This window comes from Piliocolobus tephrosceles, chromosome 1 (assembly GCF_002776525.5).
Source record: "Piliocolobus tephrosceles isolate RC106 chromosome 1, ASM277652v3, whole genome shotgun sequence".
Classification (NCBI taxonomy): Eukaryota; Metazoa; Chordata; class Mammalia; order Primates; family Cercopithecidae; genus Piliocolobus; species Piliocolobus tephrosceles.
In genome coordinates, this window is record NC_045434.1 from 71,653,111 (window position 1) to 71,670,829 (window position 17,719).

Sequence of the window (17,719 nt, forward strand, 5' to 3'; positions counted from 1 at the left end):
TCAATGAAGGAGACAATGAACCCCAGGTATTTACCCCAGACAACAATGCCACTTCAAATGTATCACTTTTAATGTGAAAATTACTACTGTGTTTGCATAACACAGTTTTGAGTTTCAAATTAGCAAGCATTCAGAATTACAGTTTTCCCTAAATGGGTAAACAGCTAATCTCTTTTCTGAGACCTACTAGATTTATATTTTGGTTTTTATAAATATGTATGGGAAGTTTATATTAAAGATTCTGTAATTGTTGATCCTTTCGTTTAATTAAACATTTGAAAGAGTGCATTTTTTCCACATTCATAAGTGATCATACGGATTTCCTCAAATTTTCCAGAGGAGAAAAAATAACTACATTTGGGTGGAGCTAGAACATGGAATGGAAAGTTTCAGTCCAAAAGGCATTTTTTTCCATCAAGTTATGAACATGTGAACATGGAATTATAATTGAAACCATTTTGTATACTTCACCATCAAATTCATACTGAAAATAGTGTTTTACTATTTTAAGCAACAGATATAGAAAACTCTCACTGGTCCACAGAATTTATTAGATGACTACAGTGGCACCACTGCATTAATCATGCTGGAGTGGTCAATGAGGTCAATGGCATGATATTAAGGATGTTAGATATATGTAGAAGAACTAAATAAAACCTGTAGATAAATCTATGTTTTATAATGAACCAAAAATTTTTGAGATGGTTTAATGCAACACAATTCAGTTTAGTTAGTGCTAGCTTTTAGAGCTGGTGGAGTAAAACAAAACTTGCCTTTAGCTTCCTATGCTTTTTCTTTTTTATTGTTCACTTTCCAACGATGATTTAAATGAGCACTGAGCAGATCAAAACCAAATATCTGAAGAGCATGTAAGGTGGAGGAACCTACAGGTAATTAATTTAACCCAAATCAGCTCAATTTACAGTGAAAATAAACTAGAAGAGGTACGAGACACTGATTTTGTGGAGTCCCTGTGCCCAGTGCTACTCTCTCTGTTTCAAATTTGGCAAAAAAGTGGTTTACATTTGTCATGCCTACTTGCTGTTTTCTTATTGACTTTTCAAACCACGGCACTAAAATTGTTCTTGAAAAGATTACTCCTAATTTCATTTTGAGTTTTCAGTTAACTTAATTGACTTACCTGTAATATTTGCATTATTGATCAAATACTCTTTGAAATTCTCTCTGCCTCTGGCTTCCCCTGATTTCCTTTTTAACGTAGAAGACAAATCCTTCTCAGCTTCTTTGCCTCATTTCACTTTGCCTGTTCCTCCATTCCCACAATTTCCCATTTTGTTCTTTTCCTACCTGTCTCACAAATGATGGTGTCCCAGGGCTCCCTGTTAGCTCCCTTATAGTTTCACTATTTACATTCTTCATGATAGCCATCTACTTTTTAGTTTTAAATACCAGCAGTGGTTTTCTGCTCCTCCCATTTAACAGACAGCCAAAATACTCTTGTGCAGTGCCAGTCACATCCCTGAGACACCATGGTTAAAGTGAAGAATGCAGTAAATGGTTTTGGCTGTATTGGGCACCTGGTCACCAGGGCTGCTTTTAATTCTGGCAAAGTAGATATTGTCACTGTCAATGATTCCTTCATTGACCTCAACTACATGGTCTACATGTTCCAGTATGATTTCACCCATGGCAAGTTTCATGGCACTATCAAGGCTAAGAATAGGAAGTTTGTCATCAATGGAAATCCCATCATTATCTTCCAGGAGTGAGATCCCATCAAAATCAAATGGGCTGATACTGGTGCTCATTATGTTGTGGAGTCCACCAGCGTTTTCACTACCATGGAGAAAGATAGGGCTCATGGGGTAGGGAGTCAAAAAAGTCATCATCTCTGCTCCCTTTGCTGATTCCCCCTGTTCATGATGGTCATAAAGAATGAGAATTATAAAAGATAATCAGCAATACCACCTGCACCACCAACTGAGTAGCCACCTAGCCAAGGTCATCCAAGACAACCTTGGAAATCATGGAGGGACTCATGACCACAGTCCATGACATCACTGTCACATCACCCAGAAGACCATGGATGCCCCTTCAGGGAAACTGGTGTGATGGCCATGGGGCTCTCCGGAACATCATCCCTAAATCTACTGGTGCTACTAAGGTTGTAGGCAAGGTCATCCCTGAGCTGAACAAGAAGCTCACTGGCATGGCCTTCCATGTCCCCACTGCCAACATGCTGGTATGAGAACTGACCTGCTGTCTGGAGAAACCTGCCAAATATGATGACACCAAGAAGGTGATCAAGAAGGTGATGAAGCAGGCATCAGAGGGCCTCCTTAAGGACATCCTGGGCTATACTGAGCACCAAGTTGTCTCCTACTTTAACAGTGACACCCATTCTTCCACCTTTGATGCTGAGGCTGCCATTGCCCTCAATGACCACTTTGTCAAGCTCATGTCCTGGTATTACAGTGCAGTTAGCTCCAGCAACAGAGTGGTAGACTTCGTGGACCACATGGTCTCTGAGGTGTCAGACCCCCAGACCATCAACACCAGCAAGAGCACAAGAGGAAGAAGGAGGCCGTCACCTGCTAGGGAGTTCCTGCCACACTCAGTCCCCCACCACACTGAGAATCTCCCCTCCTAACAGTTTCCATGCAGACCCCCTGAAGAGGGAGGGACCCAGAGATCCCCATCTTGTCATGTGCCATCAATAAAGTCTCCTGTACTCAGCCAAAAATATTAAATAATGGATAAATAAATAAATACATACATAAATAAAAAATAAATACCAGTAATATTCTGGAGACTTCCAAATTGGAATTTCCTTTCAAAGCTGTATCTCTTTAAAGCTGCATCTCTAGCTCCTTAAAAGGCATCTCCACTTGGGTAGTGTATCAATCAGGGTCCAGTTAGGAGATAAAAACCACACCAGTAGTTTAGATAGGAAACTTTGAATGTATGGAATTAACTAGCAAAAGATGATTAATTACTAAAATGAGGAAAAAGATGGCTGTAGAGGTAGAGAAATAGTAAATGCCGAAAGCTACAACCTCTAGGGCTATATAACCATGAAAAACTGAGTAACTAAGATTTTAAAAGAGCTGCTCTTTCCACCTCTCTCCGAGACTGAAGTCCAGATGTCTTGGGAGAAGATGTGGCTGCCAGAGGAACATGCAGTGGTAGAAAACTTGCCAGAAGGCACAAGGTTGGAGGTGGCCTGAGAGGGTTTCTGAGGTGAATGTCCCTGGCCTTCCACATGCTGATTTAGTGGCTGCCATATCCGAAGAAAAGCCACACTAAAATAGGAAGGGAGGGCCCTTCTGCTGTTATGGCCTTGCAGTATCCCTCCAGGGCTCTCTGTTGACGAAACCTAACATTGAGCCAGCTAACAAAAGAGAAATGTTTACAGGGTCTGGCCAGTATCTCAGAGCAAGAAGGGTGGATTTGGGGGCTCCAAGGTGATAAACTGAGAACTGACACAAATGGTCCACTTATACCTCCAACTCGCTAAAAATGAGCAAGTTGAACAACTCATTTTCCTCTGGTTCTTCTCTTACTCAATGGTATCACCATCTCCCTAGCTGCACGAACTGGAAATCTGTAAGGCATCCTAGATAATTCACTTTTACTCAGATACATATGGTCAATCAGCAGAGCCTGGCTATGAAAAGTGTGCAGAGCCATGACAGAGGCATTGTCATTCCAGCTGGCTGTGGAGTTACTTAAGAGTTGACCTGATTCCACACAAACAGCGTCTCCCAAGGGCAGTCACTATAGGTCCAGGACCTTTGTCTCTGTGGTGGAAATTGAGCTGTTACTCATGATTCTCTCCTTTTGCTCTGCAGTTTGGAGCCTTGGGGAACATCTCTCATATGTTTTCTTCCTTGGAACTCTTTGGAAGTGGCCAATCAGACCTGATGATCAGAGACATGCATTTTTTTTTTTTTTTTTTTTTTTTTTTGCTGCTTCTGTTTTGTGTAAGCCAGCCAAAAATTATGTGAATGCAACAAGACAGGGGAATAGTCAATTTTACAGATGCCTACTTATGTCTTATTTATAGCTTATTTTTAAAACCAGTGGGTTTTACCACGAAAATAGAATCTTTTTAGTAATCTGTAATAAGAATAGTTTTTGCTTTGAAATATACTTGTGATACAAAATGTATACAGAAAAAAAATCGTTTTAACTATTTGATGTATTCCTCATCCAAATTTCATAAGAATTATTTTAAATGTTCTCTAAATATTTCTGATTTCTTCTAGAGCATGTATCTTCAATATTGTATATTAATATACAGATGATATACATATGCTTCTCTAATCATGCATAGAGTATATATAGAAACATATACAAATGTAGTGATAGATAGATTATATTTAAATTAATATAAAGAAATTCTAGTATTTAATTCCGCCCTGATGAACTGTCTTGTGTGTCACTTAAGGTTTATGTATCAAGCATTGGTGACAACTCTATTCATCTTTGTATGAACAGGGCAAACAAGAAATCAGGTGTCTGTGTGTTCTGTGAGGAAGTACCATAGTTTCAAAACAGTGACTAGTTTGTGTTCTGTGCAGGTTCTTATTTAATAAGAGTATGCCTTCTAGCCCTCACTCACCTTACTGTACACTTCTTTGATGGGTTTCTACTCCTGTAAGGGGGCAGAATGGCAAAATGGAGAGAATTACCAAAGTCTTTTTTTTTTTTTTTTTTTTTGAGACGGAGTCTTGCTTGCCCAGGCTGGAGTGCAAGCTCTGCCTCCCGGGTTCATGCCATTCTCCTGCCTCAGCCTCCAAGTAGCTGGGACTACAGGCGCCCGCCACCACGCCCGGTTAATTTTCTGTATTTTTAGTAGAGACGGGGTTTCACTGTGTTAGCCAGGATGGTCTCGATCTTCTGACCTCATGATCCGCCCGCCTCCACCTCTCAAAGTGCTGGGATTACAGGCGTGAGCCACCACGCCCGGCTGCTGAAGTTTTATAGTATTGCAATTGCAGCTTTGTCATTAACTGATTTAGTGCCCTTGTGACTTTGTACAAGTTACCTGATCTCTTTTAGACTTGTTTTTCTGGAAATAGAAGGGTTTCAAGCCAGAAGGATCAGGCTTGGGAGCCTGTAAAGCATATCTTTTCTCTGACCCATGTGTAAAGTACTGTCAGATTTATTATAAGCTGATGTACCTAAGAGGTATCAAGAACTCCTTGATTGGTTCTGTAGTATTGAACTTTGAGACTTACCAGAAGATAGAACTGAAGCTATCAGAAAGTGGAGTTTCTGCATAAGGCACCATATCAATGCCAGATTATCACCAACAATATTCCAGAAAGGTGGTCATCCAATTTCCACCTCTTGGGAGGGAAAATTCACTTGTTTTTAAACAGATTATCTCCAGTAAGAAAAGTTTTAAATGAAACTATGTATTTAATACCTGAAAACCAATAAATTATATACAAATGTGTAATAAAATAATTTACCTTTATATATACACGTGGTGACCCTTAGAAAATCTGAAGGCAACGATCATACTCCCCTTTGTCTCTTACCTTTAACAGAAACATGTTCAATTCTTTAAATAAGTTTTCACATGCAATGACTTCCAGCTCCCTTGCTTACTGATTTGTTATTCTCTGAATATCTGGAATTAGTTTCAAGGTGACTAGTTCCCAAAAAGTGTCCCCAGAGCTGGTTTTCTGAGCAGGCCCCAGCTCCTGCCAAGCACTACCTCATACTGGGGGGCAGCTCATTCCTAATCCCTCTTACCCACTCACTCCAAGTGGTCTTTTCAAAAGCAGGCAAAGCTTCAGGCTTTTTGGATGAAACTCCATTCTTCATTTGTTTCTAGATAGCTGGCTGAAAGACTGAAATCTGACCAGGGAATGTATTTTTGGATTTTACTTCCACTCTGTCTTTCTCCTTGACCTGGATCTTTGAACGCTAAATTTTGTTAGGTTTCTTGAATATTAAAACACCAATTTTCCCTGATATACTGGATTCTGACCTCATTTTTGCCCACAGGACTCCCAATGCTATTCTTTCTGCCTGCCCGCATCCCAGGCCTAATTTTTCCAGAATTTCTTGTCTTGTGGTTATCTTGAGTCTGACACAAAAGTCTCTTCTTCCCTTCAATTCCTCCAGCTCTGAATGTCTGCACAATTCATTTCACATTTATCAAAAGTAGACTTGTGTCATCAGTTACCCTTAAAAGCAGATGTCTTGTCTGCCCAGTTGGATTAATCATATTCTGTAGTTGGAACTAGAGTTTTTGACATTTTGATAGTCAATACAATGCTTAATGTAAATCCTTGAACAAATTAATTTCTTAATAATGCTCAATAAGTAATTGTTGAGCTAAAGCGATGGCCAAACATGACTTCTCCTCTAATGTGCTTTGGAAAATGATTAGTTTTTTGGACCAGTCATTAAATTTGTACTTTGAAGAATTTGTTTACTTCCTCTTCTCTGACTTTTAAAATTGTGTAACATACTGGGTATTCCTTTTAGGTTTGGTTGCCAGGAAAGTTATAATGAAGTTCACCTACTGTGTTGGCTCCATGCTTCCCTTACTGTTTTCAATTCTAACTTCCAGTTTTCATTTCTATTATATTAATTGTATGTTATGCTTTTCTCTTATTTTTTCGTAAGACGTTTTTAAATCCTTTCTGAGAAGGAAGAGTATTACAAATACATTTGTACAAGGCTCTTACTAATAGAAATAAAACTTTTTAAACGTATTATTATTATTATTTTTTGCATTTTGACATTTAGGAAGTAAAAAAAAGAACCAATCTGAAGAAGATATAAGAGGCAGAGTAAGTTTAGATCCCTACCCATTGAAGAAATATTTATCATTTTGCAAACAAGCTGATTGTGATTTTTCTTGAAATGTAATGTAAGGTGAATTAAATAATTGGAACTTCAGATGAAAAGAGACTAAGAGATTCATATGTTTCAAATGCTACTACTAACTTACTTAGAACAGAGCCATCTGGACAGAATCCATGTTGATATGTGAAAGAAAGGCAAGTAATTTCCTTGAGATATACCTCCATGAAATAGACACAATATGAGTTTGGGGTACATTAAGAAAGACTGAACTTAAATCGATGTTTAACAGCTCTAAGGGACATGGAGTAGCTATAAAGCAATGAGAAGTTTTGTGTGTTGCTCATTTTTACTATTTTTGATTCCTATTCCATACTACCCTAATGTCATGACAAGGTGAAAATGGCAAGTTTCCTATAATCAGTGCTAGATATTAGAATGTATTCCAAATTCCATAAGAATTATTTTATACTACCTAGTTTAGTGCTTTAGTTTTATGTTATTGCTAGTTGATTCAACCAATGGTTACATACAGGAGACACAAATGTATAAGGCCTAGCAATTGATTTCAAGAGCTTACTTCCTAACAGGAGAGCATATAGACTGGAATTAATCTAATTATGTCAGTTGTATTTCATCTTGCCTCTTCAAATATATGATGTGTGGCTGCAGAGAAGTATGATGTTATCTTTTACTTTGATACTTCCCTGTTGTGTCAGGTAACAGTAACAACCCACATAAAAATAAGCAGGATTTTTACAAGGTGGTATGATATAACTAAACTTTTGAGATGACCCTACCATACATCACCAAGTGTATAAATCCACAAAAGGGATAACAACCTTAAAGGAATTTAAAAAGAATAAAAAGGTATTAAGTTCTAGTATCAGTTGGCATATAGATGATTCTCAAAGTGACTGGCACAGTGTTATCCAAACAGCTGATGTTTCACAAGTACTTGATGTTTGATTGATTGATGTAGAGCAGCAACTAAACCGTTGGTACAATGAAATCAGGGTCTCTAGACCACATCAGTTTATAAATCAGCTCATGTGTACATTGCAGAATACTCTCTTTTTGCTAGGTGTCTTTTGTTATAGGGTTGTCATCCATGAACCTTGCAATGGGCAAAGAAAAGGCATTGCCTTTTCTCCCCTATGCTAACAATATTTTATTTGGCACAGAAGCCTTCAGAAATGAAGACCCAGTGATCCAGGGAAAATCATATTTTTATAGACAGTCATGCAGTAACGTGATGGTAAAACCAAAAGGTATTATTTAATGGTAACAACCTTGTAGTTGGGGAGCTTAGTAAGGCCTGTTCTTTCAGATTCTTCTTGGCCTTCTGATTATAGGGCAGAACCTTTCTGGAATGAGGGTCTTATGACCTTCTCTTGGGGGATAGGTCAGAGAACTATTTCATGGCCTGCTTCAGGGGAGAAAGATGGGAGAAGGTCAGAGAGTGACTTTTGGGCTTTCATTGTTTTCTCAATTTCCTTTAGCTTAAAATACTCAGTATGCCAAGGTGGTATATTTTGGGGTATTGTGTTCTGAGCCCCAACATGAGACATCAGAATGGTGGTGATGAAGGAAAAATGATGTATGAATGAGGATTACAACAGAGGTGGAGTCTGGATCTGGTCTAAGATAAGATTAGCAGGGTTCCCAGATCTGAAAGACGATTACCTGGTGTTTGAAAGTCAGTCAGATATTAAGCAGGTAAGAAACGGTAATCTCAGGACTCCACTATCCAGGAAAGGATTCTTCATGATATTTAGAGGACTGAGAAATAAAAGATCAAAAATAATGACCAATGTCAGACAAATGTTCACCCTCTGGGAGAAATTTTAGTCAAAAAGCTTAAATGACCCATCAGATGAAAGTATATCAATTTCTGAGGAACCAAGAAGATCTCAAGTCAGGTTTCCAGGACTTAGCAGTCTAGTAGAGGAAATAAGACAGTATTAAAAACTGTAGCCCATGATAATGTTCAAAAGAAGGATATAATCAAAGTACTGTAGACCAACAAAGACTGAATGTAAGGGAAAAAATACTAAGTAAATGCATATTATGTACTAAAAGCATGGTAGCTATTAAAAATGTGCAGGAGGAAGATACCATGTCAGTCAGAAGTTTAGAAAAGGCTTTGTCATTAATGTCTTTAAAGTAGGGGTGATCAGAGAATGAAATCTGAAGCCAGATGATCTGGATTCTAATCTTATCATTGAAACACTGTGATTGTTTTTTTTGGAAATTGCTTAAATAGTTTAAACTTGGGATTTCTATTATGAAAACTTAGGATAGTAATAGCTATATAACCTTACAGAATGATGGTGAGAACAAAATGAGCTGAACTGTAAAGTTGCTTGAAGGTGGTACAATCTTCTAAGTTATCATTTATAACAAATAAATATAATTCTGTAGAAATAAATGCTCAATAAATTTTAGGTATTTGAAAAAAATGGAAAATTGAAAATGAATCCTGTTGCATTACTGCTGTCATGTCATAATGCTGTGACATATTTCCTTCTAATGGTAAAAGATCCATTCTACATTGCTTTATTCTTGGAAAATAGTCTAGTTATCAGAATAACAATCTATTTTATAGTGGAATATTTCTTAAGTAATTTTCTTGAAATATAATTTTTGAAATACTGGTTGGTATTTAACTGACATTCATATTGTTGAATATGTCAAATCCAACTTGATTTAGTATAAATATTAAACAAGATTTTGGGTTCTCTTCAGAGCTAGCAAGGAATCCTTAAAAATCAGGCATTGTTGGGCTTAGGAAAAACCAAAATGTCGATGATTTGCTTTAATGAAAGATTATTTATCGGTCATATGTATAGTTTTAGATTTCTCTTACAGATTTAATCTTTGTAGCATTAATTGATAGTTTTCAGGAGGGTTTGTCACATAGTGAGAATAAAGATAATACAGTCTTGGTCTCTTTCTGCTTCAGAGTTAAACCTCCTGTACAAACTGAGGAACCAAATCTTTTTGTGGACTACTCAAAACTGGCATCCTTCTAGGTCATCTGATAAATGGGTTATCCCCAAGTATGGCTTATGCTCTTTCCAGAGTCCAAAAGACTCTACCAAATATTGTGCTTCTCTTTTTGTATTTTTTTTTTGAGGAGCTATTCTGGCATGCCCCAAATCAATGTATCCCTAGAAAATTCACAGAAGTGTCAGGCCCCTGAATCTTGTGGAATTTTACTCCAGTTGTTTTGTATGTATATGTCTTATTAGGTGCATTATGGGTCCTTGTCAATTTCTGGACTTGTCACCAGGTGCAAATTAGTATGCTGTCATTAATAGAGTAGACTGGTATGAGTCAGGATAATTAAGATTCTTGTGGGCTACATTATAAATGACAGCAAGATTGTTGACCTACTCCTGAGTTAAAATGGTGAAGGTATACTGCTGTCCTTGCCCTGTAAAAGTGAATTGCTGTGATCTTCCCTATGGGTGGTTATCATGAAGAAATCATTTGCCAACGTAATAAGCACATACCATCTGCCAGAGACTGTGTTGATTTATTTCAGTAAAGATACCCACCTGACACAGCAGCTTCGATTATGGAGATTGCCCGCTTAAGTGTCTGCTAATCATCCTACAACACTTCTGGAGTTTGCATTCAATGGAGATATGACAAAGATCATCAACATTATGTCTTTCAATATATTATGGCTCCATATACACATGGTGGCTCCAAATTTCATAATTCTTTTAGGTGTATTGCTTCTTAGTGTGGAGGATGTGGTAGTTCAGGAACTTCTGTTGCCATTTCTTCCTGCCATTACTTCACAGGTTAGGAAACCAGTTAAGGTTCTGTGTAGTGCTAAGTGTATTTATCTCAATTATATAAAGGGAACTGGGGAAATAACCTTATTGGGAGTGTATGGGGGTGGTTTGTGGACCTTTGGATGATGTGCAATAGATTTTGGTTAAAACACAACTTGCCATTTGGATTCCATAAACTCTCATTTAAAGAAGGATGGCATTGCATTTGAAATCTCTTGATATCATGTTCTCTTGTACCTCATATCTAATAGTTCTAAAAAGAAATCCGTGAATTTCCCTTGTCCCAGTTCATGCTAAGGAATAATTACAGATCTCAGTGAGAAAAGATGGAAATAATATACACTGTGTATCTTTGTGGAGATATTTCAAGGTCTTTCCTTAAGGGATTCAGCCTCTACTTCAAAGAATAGACTATTCTTGGAAACACTTAGATCTTGAAATGGTGTATAAGTCACTCTTTTCTATTGTGGTGGATGATTTCAGTCATTTTTTTGCCAGATTTTGATATTTTTGATTATACAAATCAAGTGAAAACTTAGTTTGCTTTTCCCACAAGAGTCAGTGAGGAGAAAGAAAGTATTTTCAAAAAATGATACTGGGAAAATTGAATATCTACATTAAAAGAATGAAGCTGAATTCCTAGCTCACACTCTATATCAAAATTAGCTCCTGAATGGTATTGCCTAGGTTTTCTTCTAGGGTTTTTATGGTTTTAGGTCTAACATTTAAGTCTCTAATCCATCTTGAATTAATTTTCGTATAAGGTGTAGGGAAGGGATCCAGTTTCAGCTTTCTACATATGGCTAGCTAGTTTTCCCAGCACCATTTATTAAATAGGGAATCCTTTCCCCATTTCTTGTTTTTGTCAGGTTTGTCAAAAATCAGATGGTTGTAGATGTGTAGTATTTCTGAGGGCTCTATTCTGTTCCTTTGGTCTATATCTCTGTTTTGGTACCAGTACCATGCTGTTTTGGTTACTGTAGCCTTGTAGTATAGTTTGAATTCAGGTAGTGTGATGCCTCCAGCTTTGTTCTTTTGGCTTAGGATTGTCTTGGCAATGTGGGGTCTTTTTTGGTTCCATATGAACTTTAGTTTTCTCCAATTCTATGAAGAAAGTCATTGGTAGCTTAATGGGGATGGCATTGAATCTATAAATTACCTTGGGCAGTATGGACATTTTCATGACCATGGGCATGTATGTTCTTCCATTTGTTTGTGTCCTTTTTTATTTCATTGAGCAGTGGTTTGTAGTTCTCCTTGAAGAGGTCCTTCACATCCCTCATAAGTTGGATTCCTAGGTATTTTATGCCATTTGAAGCAATTGTGAATGGGAGTTCACTCATTATTTGGCTTTCTGTTTGTCTGTTATTGGTGTATAAGAATGCTTGTGATTTTTGCACACTGATTTTGTATCTTGAGACTTTGCTGAAGTTGCTTATCAGCTTAAGGAGATTTTGGGCTGAGACGATGGGGTTTTCTTTTCTTTCTTTTTTTTTTTTTTTTTGACGATGGGGTTTTCTAAATATACAGTCATGTCATCTGCAAACAGGGACAATTTGACTTCCTCTTTTCCTAACTGAATACCCTTTATTTCTTTCTCCTGCCTGATTGCCCTGGCCAGAACTTCCAACACTATGTTGAATAGGAATGGTGAGAGAGGGCATCCCTGTCTTGTGCTAGTTTTCAAAGGGAATGCTTCCAGTTTTTGCCCATTCAGTATGATATTGGCTGTGGGTTTGTAATAAACAGCTGTTAGTATTTTGAGATACGTTCCATCAGTACGGAAGTTATTGAGAGTTTTTAGCATGAAGGGCTGTTGAATTTTGTCAAAGGCCTTTTCTGCATCTATTGAGATAATCATGTGGTTTTTGTCTTTAGTTCTGTTTATATGCTGGATTACGTTTGTTGACTTGCATATGTTGAACCAGCCTTGCATCCCAGGGATGAAGCCCACTTGATCATGGCAGATAAGCTTTTTGATGTGCTGCTGGCTTCAGTTTGCCAATATTTTATGGGTATTTTTGCTTCCATGTTCATCAGGGATATTGGTCTAAAATTCTCTTTTTTTGTTGTGTCTTTTCCAGGCTTTGGTATCAGGATGGGCAAGAACATATCTAAAACACCAAAAACAATGGCAACAAAAACCAAAATTGACAAATGGGATCTAATTAAACTAAAGAGCTTCTGCATAGCAAAAGAAACTACCATCAGAGTGAATAGGCAACTTACAGAATGGGAGAAAATTTTTGCAATCTACTCGTCTGACAAAGGGTTAATGTCTAGAACCAGAAAGCACTCAAACAAATTTACAAGAAAAAAAAAAAAATACAGCCACCAAAAAATGGGCAAAGGATATGGACAGACACTTCTCAAAAGAAGACATTTATGCAGCCAACAGACACATGAAAAAATACTCATAATCACTTGCCATCAGAGAAAGGCAAATCAAAACCACAATGAGATACCATCTCACACCAGTTAGAATGGCAATCATTAAAAAGTCAGGACACAACAGGTGCTGGAGAGGATGTGGAGAAATAGGAACACTTTTACACTGTTGCTGGGACTGTAAACTAGTTCAATCGTTGTGGAAGACAGTGTGGTGATTCCTCAAGGATCTAGAACTGGAATACCATTTGACCCAGCCATCCCATTACTGGGTATATACCCAAATGATTATAAATCATGCTGCTATAAAGACACATGTGCACGTATGTTTATTGCGGCACTATTCACAATAGCAGAGACTTGGAACCAACCCAAATGTCCATCAGTGACAGACTGGATTAAGAAAATGTGACATACTATGCAGCCATAAAAAAGGATGAGTTCATGTCCTTTGTAGGGACATGGATGCAGCTGGAAACCATCATTCTCAGAAAACTATCACAAAAACAGAAAACCAAATGCTGCATGTTCTCACTCAGAGGTGGGAATTAAACAGTGAGAACACTTGGACACAGGGTGGGGAACATCACACACTGGGGCCTGTCGTTGGGTGGCGGGAGAGGGGAGAGATAGCATTAGGAAGTATACCTAATGTAAATGACGAGTTAACGGGTGCAGCACACCAGCATGGCACATGTATACATATGTAACATACCTGCACGTTGTGCACATGCACCCTAGAACTTAAAGTATAATAAAAAATTTTTAAAAATTATCTCAAACTGTATCATATATTTACATGTAAGTGTTAAAACTATTAAACTCTTGGAAGGAAATGCAGGAGTAAATCTTTATGATCTTGAATTAGGCACTAGTTTCATAGATACAACACCAAAACCATAAACAACAAAAGAAAAAATAGATAAATTGGACTTAATCAAAGTAAAACATTTTGTGCTAAAATGACACCATCAAAAAACTAAAAAGATAACTGACAGAATGAAGGAAAATATTTGCCAATCATATATCTGATAGGAGACTTATATTTAGAATATATAGGAACTCTTACAACTCAATAACCAAAAGACAGACTAACTTTTAAAATAGGCAAAGGATTTGAATTGACATTTCTTTAAAGAAAAAGTATGAATAATCTATAAGCACATGGAAGGATAATTAACATCGTTGATCATCAAGAAGTACAAATCAAAACCACAGTGAGATACTACTTCACACACAGTAGGACAGCTGAAATAACTAAGAAAGACATTATCAAGTGTTGGTGGAGTTGTGGAGAAATTGGAATGCTTGTACATTGCTGGGAGATTGTCAAGTGGGACAGCTACTTTGTAAAACACTTTGGCACTTCCTCAAAATGTTAAACAGAGAGTAACGTTATGTTCTAACAATTCTACTTCCAAGTTTATTCACAAGATAATTGAAGGCATACGCCACTCAAAAGCTTGTACACAAATGCTCATTGCAGAATTAGGCATAATAGCCAAAAGTGGAAGCTACTGATAAATAGATAGACAAAATATCCTTACAATTGAATATTATATAACAATCAAAAGGAATGAAGTAATGACATGTACTTTAACATGGATGAACCTTAAAAACATTATGCTAAGTGAAAGGAGTCAGTCACAAAACATCACGTATTGTATGATTCCATTTAATCACAGAATATTCACAGAGATAAAAGGTAGATTAATGACTGCAAGGAGATTGGGGAAAAAGGGGAATGGGGAGCAACTCCTAATTGGTATGGGGTTTCTTTTGGGGTGTATGAAATATTCTAAAATCACATGGTAGTGATGTTTGCACAACTCTGAATATACCAAAAAATGCTGAATTGTACACTTTTAAGTATGAATTTCAAGGTATGTTAATATTTGTCTCAATAAAACAGTTATTTTAATAATGTAGTTTGCTCTCCATCTAAGAATATCATGATCTCTTAGTCACCATCATAGACTGTATGTCAAAACATTCTGACTGGCATTCCCATGTTGCTACCCATGCAGTAAAGTCAGCCCATCTTGCCTCTGATAGTTAAGCACCGCTATTTTGTCCCTGCATTCCAAGATCCCACCAACCCCATTGATATTAGGGAGTCCAAATACATGTAGCAACTGCCACTATAACCCTTGAGTAACAAAATAAATCTAGAATGGAATTTATCAAAGATACTTCTGCCCTTTTCAAAGGATCACAGTAGTCACAGGTTCTCATGCAGGCTGTCTTGTGGAAAAGAGGTGGAGGTTCTTGAACCATATGCAGTAAATTTATTTTAACATCTCTACTTCCCTATGCCCTCTAATCTTTTCTTTGATTATGCCAAAGATGCTCTATCAATCTAATTTCATTGCCGTAGGGCATAAACAAGTCAGGACTTCAAAGAACTGCCCCAGCAAACCATTAGGAACCCTTCTATGTGCTCTTGACAAACTATTAAATCACGAGTGAAGCATTAGTGTTCATTAGTAAATTCTCTCCTATCCAGTGATATATTCTGAGTCCCCTGATTCTACTCTACATTGTTAAGATCCACTCCCACAAGTTTCTTCAGTTTCTGCCAGGATATATTTGCCAGGTTCTGCTATTCCTTCTGTTGTAGGATACTTCCCTTGAAACTTAGACTTATCTCCGCTTTCAACCAAAGGACAAAGAGGAACAAACAAGTTTTGTGGAGAATGAGACAAATTGTTGCTCTCACGCTGTTTTGCTTATTTCTTAATAAAAGTTCACCTACTTCAGCTACTCGGGAGGCTGAGGCAGGAGAATAGCCTGGACCCAGAAGGCAGAGCTTGCAGTGAGCTGAGATCACACCACTGCACTCCAGCCTGGGCGACAGAGCAAGATTCTATCTCAAAATAATAGTAATGATAATAATAATTATAAAATGTTACCTACTTAATATAAACTTATAGCATGCTTATATTTTATGCCACATTGTAAAAATATCAGCTTGGTAATATTTCTGATATATACTTCTGGTCTTCAAGAATTTTTTTGCAATGGTAACTATAGAAAAGTTTTTACAAAACAAACCTTATCCTTAAAATAGTAGTCTCTTCCTAATTAAACAGGTAATCACTGTTTGGTGAAAGATTATGCTTACAAAACAAATTAATAAAATTACTTTGTCAGGTCCTTCAGTGAAAATTTATCCAGTGATTATATTCCTATTGATCAAGCAAAGGATGAAAGCAAAAATACTCATCTGAGAATGTATTCACCTGAGTTCCCCCAGAAGGAGACCCTCACAGGAGGAATTAAGTGACTTATTTGGGACCTGTGTTCCCAGGTAGCACTAGTGGGGGAGTGGAGGAGTGAGACAGGAAAGAAGACACTGACTCAGAGTACATTAATGAGCAGTTACTGCTGTGGGCAATTGGCACCTAACCCTTCTACGGATCTCCAGGAGATGATATGATGATATGTGTATGGAACCCTTCAGAATGATCTCACTCAAGGAGCAAGGTGGCTGAGGCCTGTCCTCTAACTGCTGACTGTCACTGTCTGAAGTCTGCCTCTGAGAATGTTGACTTCCTAGCTCTGGCCATCTCAGCTTACCCCCGAAATGCCCTCAGGTGGAGAGTCATAGTTTCTCACAGTTGGACACCACTGACCTGAATGAAGACAGTAAGTACCAGGGAATGTGGGCAGGATCTCAATAAACTTCAGTTGAACAAATAAACATGTCCCACGTTCTTTAGCATTTGGCTCTCACGGTCATGAATTTAGTGATATTTGGTGATCTCTTAAAAGTGAAGAATTAAGAAGTAAGTGGAAAGGTCATTTAACATAAGAACGCTTCCCCCACCAGACTATAAGTACCATGAGAGTAAGTAATTTGTTTCTTTTGATTACCATGATATCCTCAGTATCTAGTAGAATAACCAATTACTATTTGTTTGATGACATTATAATGTCTATTTCCTAACATTATTGAAAAGAAAGCTTTCTCTTTCTTTTTTTGATTTTTTAATATTATGGTTCAGAGATCTCTACTAATCAGTTAACCAGAGCCTGGTAAACAATAGGAACTTAGTAAATATTAGTAGAATGAATAAATGAACTGAAGATAGTCATTATTACTGTTATATTTTTAGCCATCTTATATTCATTTCAATTAATACTAATATTTAACTATTAAAATTATTAATCTGTTATGTTTTAATACAAGCTAGAGTGCTTGGTGTGCTGATAAATACCAGAAAATAGAATTGTTTTATAAGTGATACATGAGTCTATTTAATCTGCATATATTTTCTATTAGTTCTAGTATATGTAGGATTTAACATTACCCAGTTTGTGTCTACATTAAGAAATGTTTTGACTTTTGAAATACAAACACACACACATAAGCACGAACACACGAACACACACACACACAAACACACACATACACAATTAATCACTCTCATTATCCTTTCCAAAGAGATATAGGATATTTTATTCAGTTTAGAATAATTTATACTTGGCACTGGACTATATAAAATAATTTATTTTACAAAATTTTTTTAAAAGATATTTTCCTTATGTTCTTGGAATAGGTCTGCCTGCCCTGGAACATGTGTCAATTGAAAGTGGAGGACAGCCTGACTCCGAAAAGTTTTGGTACAGCAGAAACCAACCTGGAGTTATACATGAACTTCAAATGATCCACAAAATACAAATTCAGCTCTATATTTCCTCTCTTTTGTTCTATCATTAGGGCATTTGGT

General features: G+C 37.2%; 1 pseudogene; it reads left to right on the forward strand.

Moving 5' to 3' along the window:
* Positions 1-1,490: 1,490 nt before the first annotated feature.
* On the forward strand, positions 1,491-2,611 carry LOC111537040 (annotated as a pseudogene).
* The last annotated feature ends 15,108 nt before the right edge of the window (positions 2,612-17,719 follow it).